Below are 16,468 nucleotides of genomic sequence, written 5' to 3'. Positions count from 1 at the left end.
CCCTTGGAGCCATCTTGCCACTTAGGCTCAAAAGGTGACTTGGCTTACATTATGAAGAATAGGAACACATTACATGAAACCATGTGTATGGATGACCTTCATGACACTTATCCAAACACAAAACAATGAAACAAAACATCACAAGTCTCATATGCCTTATTCAAGGCTTATTCAACCATGAAGACCCCTAGGTGCTCCTGCACCAATAAATAACTACGGTGAAGGGAACCATCAAAGGCATGCTTATACATAAGGTAGATAAGCCCTTGCTGGAGTCAAGGGTTCGCACCATTAGTAATACTGACCTCCAAAGAAGTAAATAGAATATAGGGTAAATTTATCTCATCACCGTCCCTTATGTGATTCAGAATGGGAAAATGGAAGCCATGCACCGTGGTATACCTCTTGTCTAAGGTAAAATATATCATGATAAAATAGCTAACTATAGCATAGGGTTTAGGAAGGATAGTTCGACCATACCCATATTGCACCACCATCATCCTTTCTCCTTTTTCGAAGAATTTCTTCATGTAGTGCTTCTAGTCTCCGTCACTTTTTCTTCTCCACTTTCTTACCCTGGTTCTTCAACCCAATCACTTTTGCAATCAGCTCGAGTGCTACAACAAAGGAAATTCAGCCAATTGACACCTCCCCATTCTCCCAGGAACTACAAAAATGTGTTGACAAAGCTCTATTATAACCCTTCATAGCAAGGAAGAGGGGTGTCATACCCGCCCTGTGGAAAAGGTCCCACACCTCTTCATTGTTTTAGAGTTCCTTACAGCTTCTTGGTTCCATCCTTTTCCAAGGGCCCCCCATATTAGAAGATTTTATCACAGTGTTGCAACAATAGGTATGAAAGCAACACAGAAGAAGGTCACAACTCATAAAACTAGCTTCAACCGATAAAAAATGCTTACCAAAAAGGCAATCTTTCAATTGATTATCATCATTGTCTTCACACGTGAGAGGACAACTCACCTCATGGGAAATTAAGACACTATGATAATCACAATGACCACCTTTCCCATGAATTATTTCCTCATCCATTTTAATGAAGGCAAAGTTGGATGAAGGAAACTCTGTACTCCCACTATTGTAAATATGATTAATGACATACGCATCAACTTTCATCCTAGTAGACATCCAACACAACTCCTATTTAAGTCATCCCGTCACCATTCTACTCATTATCCATATAATCAATAAGACATTGGTTTGAATTTGAAAAAGTTTGGCTCTCATATTTAATAGGTATAGTGGGAAAAGGCCAACGACAACACAATTAATTTTTGAAGTAATTGATAGAGTTTAGATCAAGTAAGGTTTAACCAGGTTCCTTAGCAAGGATATTTTTTTTTGCTCAATTGGGCTCTCTAAATAATTAAAGAAATTCCAGTCTATATGGGTTAAGCCCTAATTAGTGGCCTCATCAACCACATGATTTCCTTCTCTGAAAATGTGTTGAACTTTCATACTGCGAAAGAGGCCCATTGGCATTTTGCAATCTTCAATTATAGCTTTTAATTCCTAGGGTATATTAGCATTACCATTCAAGCAATTAACAACTAGTTTGGAATTGCTTTCCAAGACTGGACTACGTTATTACATTTTAAACAACGGAGACGTTTAAGTCCTTGCCAGGCAGCCATAGCCTCAACCCTATTTCTTGAACCTTTTCCCAAATTGACATAGTAGCCTTCCAACATAAACTCTTGTGATTTCTGATGATGCCGCTAGCACCAGACAAACCAAGGTTCCCTTTAGAGAAGCCAGCAAAGTTGCATTTTAACCAACCTTCATTCAGGGGAGTCAAAATACAATTGTTTCTTAAGATCAAATCATGGCAGTTCATTCTTAGAAGATTGTGCTTAATCCCCCATCTCTGTTTTATTCCCAAGTTCATCAAGCTAGGCATTACCTTAGAGGTCTTGGCCAAGGTAGCATTTATATTCCCCTTAACCTACACTATTTTATGATGTGAAACAACACTTTACTGCTCTAAATTTCCTCTGAATATCATGTTATTAAGTTCTTTATAGAGATTCCATGTGATGAAAGGAGGAATTTGAAGCCATAGGCTCCTGATGATAGGATGTGTAAAAGGACTAAGAGTCCATTTCTCTATGAAGTCTTACAGATTCTCTTGGAAGGTCCAAATAATCATCAGATCGGTAAGAAACATATCCCAAACCTCCCTGGCAAATTGGCAATGTAAGAACGAGTGGTTAACAATTTCTAGATCTTTGCAACTTAAGATGCATCTATTGACTAGGGAGAATCCTGTTTTATTTAAATTATCTATGGTCGGAACTTTGTCATGAGCAGTGGTAAACCAAAAATAGTAAATGATGGGAATGAGGCCTTTTATCCAAATTTTCTCCAGCAATAATTGTCCTTAGGTTCTTCAACAATGGTATTATAGGAAGTTTTGATAGAGAAGGCACCAAAGGGTTATATTGCCAAATCCATTCATCTCCAATGTGGGGTGAAAAAAAAGAGCAATCACCCATGAAGGAAGCCAGAGGGCCTCAATCACCAGTTGATTTAAGTTATGAGCAGGGATATCTTTCTTAGTCATCACCTCATCCATAGGATATCTCCACCTAGCCTTATCTCCTTGCCACGAGAGGTAACCCAAGAAGGTGAATCCAAGTAGAAGAAATAGACCCCAAATCCCTCCAGAGGTCACAGCTAGGCTTCGACTTATAAAAGAATAAAAATTGTTACTAACATAAGATCATGGCCCATCTGTAAGGATTTTGACCATATTATCCTAGTTAACAAAACTGAAAAGCAATAAACCATTTGCCATGGCATTGATAGACACACTACCTTTCAATTGTTGGCATTGTGTTGTCATTGATGTCAACCGGTATGGGATGGTAACCGGTGAGTAGGTATTGGAGAACACTATGGAATGACAATCGATAAGTGATGGTTTGGCAGTGTATGGTTGCCAACCAGTAAGTGATGGTTTGGCAATGTATGATTGCCAACCGATACGCATGTAACCAATAAGAAAGCAAGGTGAGCTAATGAAGAAGGACAGACAACCGTTATGCTGTTTGTTCAAGGTCATACAACAAGACTCCCACCAGATAAAGATGATGTCACCGAAAGAAGAGAAGAATGACAGAAAGTGTGTTGCCTCAGATAACAAGGAAGTCATATTGGTGCAATAACAGAAGCAAACTAGGTACAATATGATGACAACCATTCCCACCTATTATTGGTCAGCAAGTGACAAGGATCTACTCCCACCGGTGAAATACAAATATGCGTCAGGTGCATGAAACCAAAGATGTGCATCAGATCAACAAGAGAAAGTATGATGTGCTACTGATATAGGAAGAGAAAGAATAAGAAGTGATCAGTTTGCCTCCTTGGCAAACCAGTTGAGATGAGCTCCAAGCTAATGAAGGTGAAGGTTAGGTTGAGCAACGCCAGACATGGAGTTACTGGAATGTTGTTATCAACAGAGATCCCTGTTGATGATTGATGTCTATGTTGTCATGCCATCAGTGTGATAGAATGTGTGCATTGGAGACTGTTGACATGATAATGTCAACTGGTAAAGATGTCATCCGATAAGAGACCAAAGAGAGCAAAGAGGCGAAGTGAAGAGCTCCTATCGGATGGACATGTGTCTGAGTGTGGTGATCGGGCAAATGTGATCAAACCGACAGAACAAAGAAGAGTTGGCATGTAGGTTAACCAGTTAGAGCATAACCAACAAGGTAAGATGCATCGACAATATAAGGTAAACATAGATTGTGTGTTGTGGTCAGTGACTATATCTGAACTGACACAGTGAGCTGAGGTGGATGACGACAGAGTGACACATGGACTCTAGGTGTCAAACGTGAAGTTGTAAATGGACCGTGAATTGTCGGTGAGGTAGTTGGTGATTGGTCGACATTAATGTCGATGGCGTAAATCACGGGTCGAGAGCAGAAGGATGCAGCTTGAGGCAGATCAGAAGGTTGACGTTTGTGTTGCAATGATCAATGCAAGATGTCCTAGTGCAGATCAAATTTGTAATTGCAAACTGAGAGATCATTCAATGTGATCGACAGATACAGGTCAATGATCAGCTTATAATGTTTGCTAAATATAGCAAACATGTATTGGAAGTAGTGAGATTGGCGGTGATGTCTGATTGCTTGGAGGTTGTCAATCCCCGAGCAAGATCTGATTGGATTTGATACGGATTGGGTTGGTAGAAGGAACCCTAGCACGCCAAGGTTTGAATGATCATTTTGGTGGGAATGTAGAGGGATAAATTTGCAAATCGAAGACCAGATATGTTGTTGCTGCAAGAGAGAGTGATGCTGGTGAAGTGAGTGCAGGTTGAGAGTCAATCAATCTGAGAGTTCATTGCTAAACATTGAAGCGACTAAGAGAGTTGAAGAAGGAACAGATTAGAAGTGTATAACCGACAAGGTGAGGGAAACCGATGGATTGTCACTAAGTTTGACAATGGTGTGAACCGGTAGTGTTAGAGCCGGTAAGAAGTTAGCAGTGAGTGAAGCGGTGGAGAGTGAGTGTCAGAGAAGATCAGACACGACAGAGACTGCACAGAAGAGGAATCAGAACCGACAGAGTGAACAAAATTGACAAAGTGAACAAAATCGACAGAGTGAAGAGTACTGGTGATGTCAATAACTAGTAGGTCAGAGTGATCAAAGAGCCGACAAAGAATTGAAGTGGCAAAGAGGAAATAAGAGTAAAGAACAGGTTAAGAAGAGAACACAGTAGGGCTAAACTGGAAGAGAGATTGCAGAGGTTACAAAACTCATTTGTAATCGAGATATTACTTTTATGTTGTTTACAGACATTGTAATCACTGTATTGGAGCTCGGTGTAGGTTTTGGTGCTCCTTGGGTTGGTGCGCTAAATCAAGGGCTGGTGCTCCTTGGGTTGGTGCTCTAAATTCGGGGTTGGTGCTCCTTGGGTTGGTGCCCTAAACTTTGTAATATAGTGTTTATTGTGAGGCTAAATTGGAGCAATAGACTCCAACAACATTTCTCACTGAGGTTTCTCCCATGTTGGGTTTTCCTCATACATTTGGTGTTCTGGGATGTGCCTTTTGTGTGAGCTTGTATTTTGGTCTTCTCCCTATCTCACCGATATGTTTACTTTGTGTTAGATTTGCTAACCAGTACACACACATAGGATTAAAACGTTAAAGTTTGGAAACCACTTATTCACCCCCCCTCTTAGTGGTATCTTGTGTTCTACATCAATTTCCACCTAGTTGTAGCCCATTTCCTAACCTACTCAATAGAAGGTCAAAAGGCGAGAAACTTTCCAACAAGGGAGAGGCTAAGCTCAGTGATAGTCATATTCATAAGTGCATCACGAATCACCACTTGTTCATCCTTCAGCACACACTCCACCTGGGGAGTAGAATGGTCAGGGGACTTTCTCATATTTGTGGGACTTACACAAAACAGTTTGTCCATGAAGCTTGCAATTGCTTCATCAATAAAAAAGAAATCTAGATGGTACTAGGGTGAGGAAGGGACGAAGACATTTTCCTCAACAGAGGGGTCTAATTGTTTAAGGTGCCCAGAAGAAATGACAGAGATCACATGATCACGGGTCCCATGAGATGGAGACTCCCGTAGGGGGGAGGGGGCTCTGCAACACCCACTCGAGATAATACAAGCATGAGAGCGGCAAGAAACCCTCACTGACAAGAAACTAGTGAGAAAATCTCCAAAATTCTCTGAAGTTGAACTTGTTATTATTTATATGATGGGACATTTGGTACCTTATGCTATGAATGTTCATTTTGTGGCTTATATTTAGTTTGTTTTCACACATGCTTTAGTTTTGTTGTGTGTTTTATGGTTCATATCTATATATGTAGATATATAAGATGTATCATATCAGTAAAGAACACAGTTTTTATCTTTGCTAAAAATTAAATACATATAATTCGATAGAATCTTTAAAACAAATTGTTGGCACAAAAGGAATCCCATGATCAAAGTCACATGTAATAAATGAAGGAAACGGCTAATTAGGACTAGAACTAGGTTTAATTTCAAATTCATTGCCTTTTTTATTTTTATTCCTCTAAACAACATATTATCTCTTCAAGTTGATATCTTACTTCATGATAGATCTAGCCTCTAGTTGTTCTACAAATCTACAATGACACATTGATTATTTCTTAACCCTTTGCACTTGTATCAATGTTTGTGCATGAGTATATAGACGAGACAATAGACTTGTTTAAATGATGGGGGAGAAGGGTGATGATTTGTGTCTAGAAGTATCACTGTCAAGATAATCACACACCCATGCATCCTTTTCATCGTTATGTACCTAAGGGATCTATGTAAAGTGACAAAATATTATAAGCTTTACAATAAACAAAAACTCATCAACACCATAAGCATAAAATACAATGACATCTAGTCATCATCTAAAGTGCTATAGAGGAATATGTAACAATTGATGATATTTGTATCCCATGGATGATTTTTTGTGCTATAGTTGTGTAAGTGTCTATCGATTTGCCCTACTTATATGATTGGTGATAGATGAATATGTGATAAAGCTTCTTGTTTTGATAAAATTTCACACACTGATGCAATGCATAAGCCATAAATTGCATAGAATGTAATCATAGACACCCAAGGAGGATGTTAAAGTGAATTTTCTAAGCATTATAGAGAATGAGGTTTCTATTGTGCAATGTCTAGCATTGCTAGGAACAACAATAGTACCCATGCAAAGCCTAGAAACGTTATGAAAGTCTCTGATTGTAAGGCTTGATGGTTATATCTTTGACACATCTACTTCTACTAAATTTAGACAATCTTCATCAAGCATTATGTTAAGAATAGATTCATTATCAACTAAAGATCATTTAGTGAATAGTTTTCCTTACTTCAATGCATAAAGGTATTATTTCTTTAAGAACATCAGTCTTTATTATGGTCAATTAACTCTATTGATTATGTAACTAATTATGGGGTAGTATCAAACCCAATGTGGATTCCCTCTAAGGTTTTTTATATTAACGAATAAGGTGTTCTGAATACTAAGTTACATAGCGATCATTTCAATTGTGTTTTGAAAATATTTAAGTATTTCAAACCTTCTTGATTGTTAAGATGAGAGTAGCGGCATATGAGGTAAGTTAAGTATACTGGTCAATAAAACAAATGGTTTCAAATTGGCATCTTGGCAACTTCCTAACCTTTGAAGTGTACGTTGCATAAGATTATAGTCATGTGAATTATGGGGACTATGAAAGTAAGGGATAAGAAAGGTAACAACCACAATGATAAAGAATGTGTTAGGATCAAAAGGTAACTTGAGAGAAGTCATTCTAAATTCATAATCCTTGTGTGAATTGGGGCTAGAAATATATGCAATGAAAACATGAGTCATGTTAATAAAGGAAGCACAAAGAAAACAAAATAAAATCAAAATATTGTTAAGCTCTACCACTTAAGTATAATCTAAACTCGGCCATTTCAACAAAATAGAAAGACATGAGAGAGAAGTAGATAAATAGATATATATAGAGAGAGAGAGACGGGATATTAAAAGTTAAATAGTGATATTATTCAAATTTCCAATAAATCTAGCTTGACATTCACTATTTATATTATTTGATACAATAATTATTAAAATAAATAATATCCGTCTACATGAGAGTCTTGTTGTTGCTAGGTATGTGTGCACGATGATTCACTTCGGGATGCTATTAAGGAGTTTGCTTCTTTTCTCAATGATGTTGCTCCTCCTTAGATGTCTATTGTCCTCAATTGCTTCCTGTGTCTTCGTACTTTGTTAAATCATTCTTCAAAATGCGATGGTCTTGATCCTCTGGTTATTCCTCCGTTGCAAGCTTCTGCCCCTACTGTTGTTCATGGTTTAGAATCTTTTTTTGTTGTTGATGATGGCATCCAATATGTTCCTCCCGCTTCGTTCTTGGGAGATGAGTTTTCCTGTTTCGAGATGGATAAAAATTCGAAAGGCTTTAAAAATATAATTTATTATTTATATTTCTTTATTATTACGAAAATAAATCAAATTTAAATATTAGAATATAATAATTATTAAAATTTGAAAAATATAAATATTATATAAAAGTTCTAGATATATAATTAACTATTTATAAATTATATTTAAATAAGACACGTAGACACCCCATTCGTCTAATTTTATATATTTATTTTAATTAAATAGTTACATATATATTGGACAAAACATACCTAATACATTTAAACACATAATATTTTATTATTAATCAAATAATATATATTAATAAAGATCTCTAGTTTAATTAATTCATATAATATTTATTATCATAAAATATTTAATAAGATAACTAATTATAATTTATATTGCTTCTAATAACTTTTAATTATTATTTATAATTTCTAATAAACAAATATTTTAAAATTAAATTTTAATTTTAAAATTTAAAATAGAATAAAAATTCAAATATTAATAAAAAAACAATTTTAAGAAATAACTAATAAATTTACTAAGTTACTAGCATTTTGGGTTATATTCTCTGTAAAAATACAAACTGAAAGGTCAATATACTCGTAAGCGCGAAAATGATCGAATACAAATTTCCAAAAAAAAATTGAAAGCAATAACTTTCAGACGGAAAGATGAAGTACACGAAAAGGATAGATGACTGAATTTCGTGACATGGCCAAATAATATTCCAGTCAAACAATATTTGTAAAACCTAACTTTGAAAGGAAAGATGCACTAGGTTTAAGGGCATCATACAAAACAACACATAATAGGCTTATTTAAGAACAAAACCATAGCGAGGCAGAGAATGCAGCTCCAACAATAGATGTTTCAATGGAGGTTAGAGAAGAGGTGGAAACGCAGAAACGAACGGTTGTAATCGGGACAATCATAGAGAAAAGAGGAAGTAAAGAACATATGATTAAGTAAAACTGGAGGGTAGAAGCGACGATTAGCTGAACATTCCAAAAAAAATCTTTTATCATAGAATTTGCAGGGGAAGAAGAGCGAGAGGAAATTCTAAATGCACCACCATGGAGGTTTGATGGAAACTTAGTTTACCTGCAAAGTTGAGTGAAAAAAAAATTAACCCTAAAACTAAAACCCCCTCAAATTAAGCATTCAGATATGACTCTATAATTTACCAATCTGGTCTTTTAGAGCAGATAGATCAAACTTGGGTTTGGTTATAGTGTTAGATATGGGTAAAGATGACTTAGCATTATACGTCATGATATGATATAATTAATCTACGTTGGCCCACTTCCAAGGAATGGTTGACTCACTTGTGATGGATGGGAATAGATGCAAGAGACTGAAAAGGAAGAACATAAATAATATTGGATCAGATGCGAAAAGAGAGATCATTTAGTAGAGGAATGTCGTGTACTAGTCCCAATAAAATGGATCCTAAAAGAATCGACAGAAAATAAAGTAAATTTATCATAGAGGATCCAAATATTAACTTGGGAAAGCTAAAGAAACAACAGGGAAAGCAACTATCCTAGAGGATCCAAATTTTAACTTGGAATAGCTGAGCCAATAAGCACTTGGGGGAAATAAACACAGAAAAGAAGGGATCATCGGGGGAAAAATGGTCCCCTCCACCTTAGAAATAATTATGTAGACGATGTCTCAGAATGCCATTGCAAATGCAAAAATGGCTCACAAAGTCCAGGATTCCTCTGATGAGGAGATGAATGTCGAGGACGATTTTGACCAGGAAGATCCTTTAGACATTATAGAAACTTTAATGGATCAGAGATGCATAATACAAACAACAACCAATTTCATTAACAATGACTCAGTCAAGAGGAGAAAAGAAAGAAAATCATACAAACAAAAGAAGGTTGAAAATGAAGATGCATTAAAATAGGAACAAACATCGATTAAAACTTATATGTTAATATATGGATCCAAGGGAGGAAAGCCCTCCCTTACAAAGCAATGAAAATATGGACGAGGAATGTCAAGGGTTTAAATGACACTGATAAGAGGCACTTAGTAAAGTGCCAATTGGAAATAGGTAAGCAACTGTGGTCCTATCGTAGGAAACAAAATTATCCTCCAAGGAGGCAGAGATATTCGTAAAATGTTGTGGGGGATGGAGTTGCAGTTTTGTTGAAGCACCGGGTGCATCAGGGGGACTGGAAATGCTATGGCACACAAATAAAATTGCCAGTGATATAATCAATTCCTCCAAGAGTTGGTAAATGTCATCAACAAGAAGTTTGAACTAAAATCACGAATTTAAAATGATCAATATATACATCCTAGTGAAGATAGAGGATAAAAGAAGGCTGTGGACTGAACTGAGCTATTAAATTTTAGGCTCTCGAGAAAAGTGTGTTGGGTGGAGACTTTAACAGGATACTAGATCTGAGAGAAACAATGGGTGCAGTAGGACGCGTTGCACCTGGAATAATTGAATAAGTGGATCCACTAACATTGTATAAAGATCGAACCGTTTCCTTTTACACGAGGCATGGATGAACAGGCCAAACCTTCCAACCCCACTCATATGCCCAAATCCAATATCAGATCACTTCTCAGTTGAATTGACATAACAAAGGATGCAGTTGGCCAAAAATCATAACTTTGGTTTGAAAGAATTTAATTAAGACACCTGGACTTAATACCTAAAATGAAATTATGGTGGGAAAGACCTTTTATTAGGGAAGGTAGCACAAAAATGTATATTTTTCCTAAGAAACTTAAACAATAAAAAAAAAAAATGGAAAACATGGAATAAGGAAGTATTTGGCAACATTTTTACTGGACAAGGTAAGGATTGAAGTGGAAATGGTAGCACTTAGTGAAGTGGCAATGAACACAGGATGACTCAAAGAGGATATAGCAAAGAGAAAGCACTACTAGTTGAATATTAGTTGAATATCAGAAAGTCTTAAGAGAAGAAACATATTGGAGGGCCAAATCAAGAGAAAAATGGCTGGCTGAAGGGGTTCAAAATACTAAATTCTTTCACAACACAACAAAAGAAAAACAAAGAATAGATATAATCACTCAAATTAAGAGAGATGATGGCACTACCGCTACGGATACACCTTAAGTCCAAAGATTAGGAGTGGATTGTTTTTTGAAAGCTACTAGGAAGTGAGAGTGAGGCTGATTTCCTACACCACAAATTTTAAGATTGTATCCAAAGATGACATTGACTTCCTACTGAGGCTAACCACAATGGAGGAAGCTAAAAAAAAGATGCCTTTGAGTTGCATCCAGACAAAGCTCCAAGACCTGATTATTTCTCGTCTATATTATTCCAAACGTGTGGAAATTTTATGGAAAATGAGGTTTAGCAGTTAATAGAAGAATCAAGGAGGAAGTCCACTATTCAGAAGGATTAGGAAAAACACCAAAATAGTTCTTATTCCCAAAAAAGAAGGCTTCTCTAAATTTGCAATTTATTGGCCCATCTCATTATGCAATGCAATTTATAAAATAATTTCTAAGGAAATGGCCAATAAACTTAAAAATTTAAAATGCTTCTACCAAAGTTAATATCACATGGGCAAAACAGATTTGCTCCACAGAGGAATATCACGGATGGCATAATTATAGCATATGAAGTAATGCATTCAATCAGGAAATTAAATCTAAATGGAATTATTATAAACTAGATGTTAGCAAGGCATACGATAAACTCAACTGAAGATTTCTGGTAAAAATAATGGAGAAATTTAACTTCAATAAAAAGTAGATAAAATGGATATATAGTTGCATCTCTACTCCTAGATAAAGGGCGCCCCAAGTGGTTCTTTTCCAAACGGTACATGACTATGACATGGAGATCCCCTTTCCCCATTCCGTTTTAGTACTAGCAGATGCACTAAGTAGGAAAATTTGAAGAAAAGCAATAGAAGCAAGTTGGGAGTTAAAGTAGTGTGTAATATGCCAGATTTTACACATAAATTGTTTGTAGATGATTCATTACTGTACGGGGCTTCAATATTGGAAGAAGCTCAATGTATCAAGAAGACAGTACATTACTTGGAAGCCTGGGTCAAACCATATATAATGTCAAATCAAGCATTTTTTTCTTCAACGCACCAAGAGGCATGCAACGGAGAATAACTAATATACTAAGGTTCAAGATAGAAATTTCCCTCGATGTATCTAGGCATTACTTTATTCACTGGGATAGTCAAAGGGAAATCATTAAGGATACCATTGAAAATTGTGAATGAAGCATATATGTGAAAATCAATCGTGGAATGAGGCCTAAACGGAGCCTTAATGATAGTATCTCCTAGAGTGGGAAGGTGGGATCAAACCCTAATCAAAGTAAATAAGAATGTGTATCAACCCCCCGGAAATTTGTAAATGTAAGATAAAATAGGAATTGTATTAGATCTACAATGTCCCAAAATTATTTAGCCATATAGTAGTTCGACTAAAATGAAAAAGAAAGTAAGCATTCCTTTAATGTTAATCTAGTCTAATTAAATAAATGTATGCAATTAAACATAAATTCGTAACCATCTAGGAATGATAGATTGAATAATTAAATACTTATTATAAAATTAAATGTGACGAGGGCTTAGATGCTAAGATCTAATAACAATGTGATGAATGAAAAAACTATGCCAAATTTGTAATGGGTCATTTGTGTCACTTCCATACATGTAGATCTATCTTGTTACCCGCATATCTGATCTAGTAAAGCGCACATTCTATTTTTTTAATTCACCAAATTATTTGATCTATGAAAACTATCTAGAGGCATTCAAAAGTAATTTGAAGAGATATAATAAATTGCAAGGGTTCTTCCCTCCTAGGTTAACCCAAATGACTAGACCACCTATACAATCACAAAAATGAGTGAATCTTTAATCATGTAAATGTTTTGGAATGATAGTGCAAGTTTGGATTCTTTAAGTTGGGTATCCATATTGAAAGAGATCCTTGGAGTGATCCTTCTCTAATGATTCGTAGAAAGAACAAAGAAAAAAAAAGATTGACCCTGAACATGATTTTCATAAATCTTGTCAATAATGTCAAAAAGATGCAAAAGATGCCTTTATCATAACCTTGACAACATAAACATATCAAGATGCATAGATGATAGATTCTAAAGCTTCTTTCCAAATGATTCCCTAGATCAAGAGCACGATTTTTAGATTACAATAAATAAGATAGTGGGGAGGAATGCCCCAATAACAACTCATGTCTTAGCATAGGTGGATGTAGTAAAATCGGCATCTAATTCTTTGACGAGAGTATCAAATGAATTATTCGAGCCCTACACATCCTTGGCTTGGTGAGGAACCTTTATTCTATAAATAAAATGAATTGTGTAGCCATGGAAGTAATCTTCCGCGATGGAGGTTGTAAGATACTTCAACAAGGTGTGTTGCTTGTGAATTGTAAGATACTTCAACAAGGTGTGTTGCTTGTGAAGGGATTTGAATTGTAATCTCTTTTAACTTGAGGCATGCATTTACGTATAGTGCAATAATTATTCAATATGTATGCATTGAAAATATTTATATATTCTACACTTCAGTTATCAAAACTTACAGCAAGGAGGTATCCAATTCCTATAGTTGTGCATTCTATGTAAAGCATGCTTTTACCTCAAAGAGAAAGTTACCCATCAGGAAAATAATGTTATGGCACCATTGCACGGATCATGTTGACAAGACAGGTCTTCTAATCTTGAAAAAAAACAAAATCTTGTTGAGGGACTTTTTAATTGTTCTCGAGTAATTTATTGTATTTACAGAAAACAAAACCATGATTAATTTTACTTTAGTTCTCATTCCATTGAATTTAATTCATTCTAATAAAACCGGTCATGCACATGTCCCTTCTTTGTGAAAATATTTGTATTATATTTTATTTATTATGGGTTATTCTAGAGCATGGTTATTTTTTTTTAAGCAAATATAATGTCTTGAGTCAATTTAAGGATTTGAAGGCTCTCTTAAAAAAATAATTTGTAAAAAAATTAATGTGTTAGCATCTAAAAAAGGTGGTGAGTATTATTTTGTCTTCTTGTTATTTAAAACGATCACAAAGCAGTTGGCCTAATGAATCCTAATCGTGTATGGATGTACGAAAAAGCCTTAGGAACCGGTCCATGGCTTTACCCTTGAAACAAGCCAGAAGTGTAAAATGTGGTTGTTGAACAAGCACTTAGTCGTTTTTATTTGCGGATTTATTTGGTTTTGATAGGTATCAGCGTCTTTGGGCTGCAGGAAGCTGAGGAAATCCATGTGACGAGGGTTGCGCTGCTGTTGTAAACAACACCTCAAACGTCAGGGGATCGAATCCTAGCCATGGTCATGAGGAACTAGGGTTTTTTAGTCATGGAGAACTCTGTTTGTTACTACCTATTGGGTGATTTGCCTCGTTTAGTCAATAGGTAATAACAAGTAGAGTTCTTCTCCATGACAAAAAAAACCCTAGTTCCTGGTGACCATGGCTAGGATTCGATCCCCTGACGTTTGAGGTGCTGTTTACAACAGCACAACCCTCGTCACATGGATTTCCTCCTCTCCCGCCCAAAGACGCCTGATACATATCAAGACCAAATAAATCCGCAAATAAAAATGACTAAGTGCTTGTTCAACCACCACATTTTACACTTCTGGTAATTTTTTTTTACTCCCACACATATCCAAGATGAATGACACGCGAGAACGTGGTTTCACCCTCAAAGTAAGCAAAGGAAGGACGCTCTCATAATCAGGGCTGGGCTCAAAGATGCCTCCTGGAATTCAAATCTTTTAGAGAGGCCGTGAGTTGGAAAACCGCTCATCAAATCTTTTATAGTAGAATTTACTCAACGGCTATTTATGCAATCGTTGCGGTTCTATCCAAAAAAATAAAAAATCGCATCAATTTTCCTTCACAAGGAAACTCGGCTAACATCCTCAAAAACTTTAACTACTCCACGAGAATCGTGAGACTTCTTCAGAGTTAGAAAAATGCAGTAATTTAAGATAAAAAACCGAGTCACATTTTAGCCCTTCTAAATACTTCCCCTGAATTAGCACACACATTGTTGAAAAGAGAAACTGATAGCTGAAATGCCTACAAAATGAACCAGTTACTTATCATTCATACTGCCCGGCTAATTTACAAACAATTTTCCACGGTGTTCTAAGAAATCGAAGGAAAGTTTAGTGCATTTGAACTCTTCACTAGCATAACAGATTTTAGGCAACATATTCAAGAGAAAACATCAATCAGCAATTCTTTTTCTAAAAGGAAAAAAGAATGGTAAGTGGTTATACACAGTTATCTTGGATGTCGGAAGGTCGAAGTTTATGCAACCATTCAAGAAGAAACAAGCGTAAACTCCTCCCTCTGTCTCTCTCTGTTTTTCGAACCGCAGCGGGTCATCAAACACGCAGACAGCCCTATAACAAATGCATTGGTCAAGCATGAACTCCCGTGCTCTCGGAATTCAAATCGTCCGGAAAAGTTTAGCATAAAATATCCCTTCGATCATTTCGCCGAAGGGATCCTTATATGAAGTGAACGGATAACGTTTTGAATGAATGGTCAATATCGCTTCAGTACCGATGCAAGACGATTGCAGCTGTTTGGACCGTTGGATGAGTTTCATTTCGCCGAAGGCGATCCTTCATATGAAGTGAACGGGTTAACGTTTTTAATCAATGGTCAATATCGCCTGAATACCAATGCAATGCAAGACGATTGCAGCTGTTTGGACCGTCGGATGAGTTTCATGCTCCACGCATTGCGATTTGATAGGTAATACGATCGACTGGTGCATTCCTTACTAAAATATTCAGGTACTGAATTAATACTAAAATATTCAGGTACTGAATTAATACTAAAATATTCGCTACATAAATAGAATGAAATGCGCGCTCTGTCGGATTATGACTGTTGCGCATTTAAAAATTCAATGCACTCCCTGCTCTCTCATTAAAAGTTCAATGCATTGACGGTAGCTGCAATTTTTACCCTCCATGAAATGGAAAGAGAAAGGAACCCAACCAAACCGTAAAACCACCTAAAATGGAATGGTAATTACGCCGAAGGCGTTCCCTTATTTGAAAGAGAAGACCTGATCTCGGTCATCAATGGTGTGTAATAGATGAGGAGGGCTGCAAATGGCCGTTAGATTTTCCATGAAATTTTTTTTCACCGATTTCACTGTTTCCGTCGCTACCGTCCTTTCATCTTTGCCCTTTTTCGTCCTCACTGTTATTTGAGTTAATGTTAGGTTTTGACCGTCCTTTCACTTACCTGAAGTTTTTCAGTGCATTTATATACGCACTGACGCTGCCTGTACGAAAAGATTTCTACGTTGCTTTCAGATCCAGGAATTAATGATGATAAGTTCCAATCTTCTACCAAGTATGTGAAGACTTCTCTGTTCACCACGAATATTTGAAGCTTCCGAATCACATGCTGCAGAGCAAAGTGCGTCCCCACGATATTTTTTTGCAGA

The 16,468-nt window shown here is 36.4% G+C and overlaps 1 protein-coding gene across 3 annotated transcripts in view; it reads right to left on the bottom strand.

The window, feature by feature from the left end:
* LOC131859447 (ankyrin repeat-containing protein At5g02620-like) overlaps nt 1-15,646 on the bottom strand; it is an 89,844-nt gene extending 74,198 nt beyond the window's left edge. Inside the window, exon 1 of one of the 3 annotated variants that reach the window (XM_059213194.1) lies at nt 15,279-15,646. The gene's annotated coding sequence lies outside the window, so the exon portion shown is untranslated. The remainder of the gene's footprint in view (nt 1-15,278) is intronic. The other 2 variants (XM_059213193.1, XM_059213192.1) reach the window with 2 other exon arrangements.
* Between the last annotated feature and the right edge of the window lie 822 nt (nt 15,647-16,468).

Source organism: Cryptomeria japonica, chromosome 10 (assembly GCF_030272615.1).
Source record: "Cryptomeria japonica chromosome 10, Sugi_1.0, whole genome shotgun sequence".
Taxonomy (NCBI): Eukaryota; Viridiplantae; Streptophyta; class Pinopsida; order Cupressales; family Cupressaceae; genus Cryptomeria; species Cryptomeria japonica.
The sequence above is the reverse complement of the archived record's forward strand: the minus strand, read 5'-3'. Positions and strand labels throughout refer to the sequence as shown.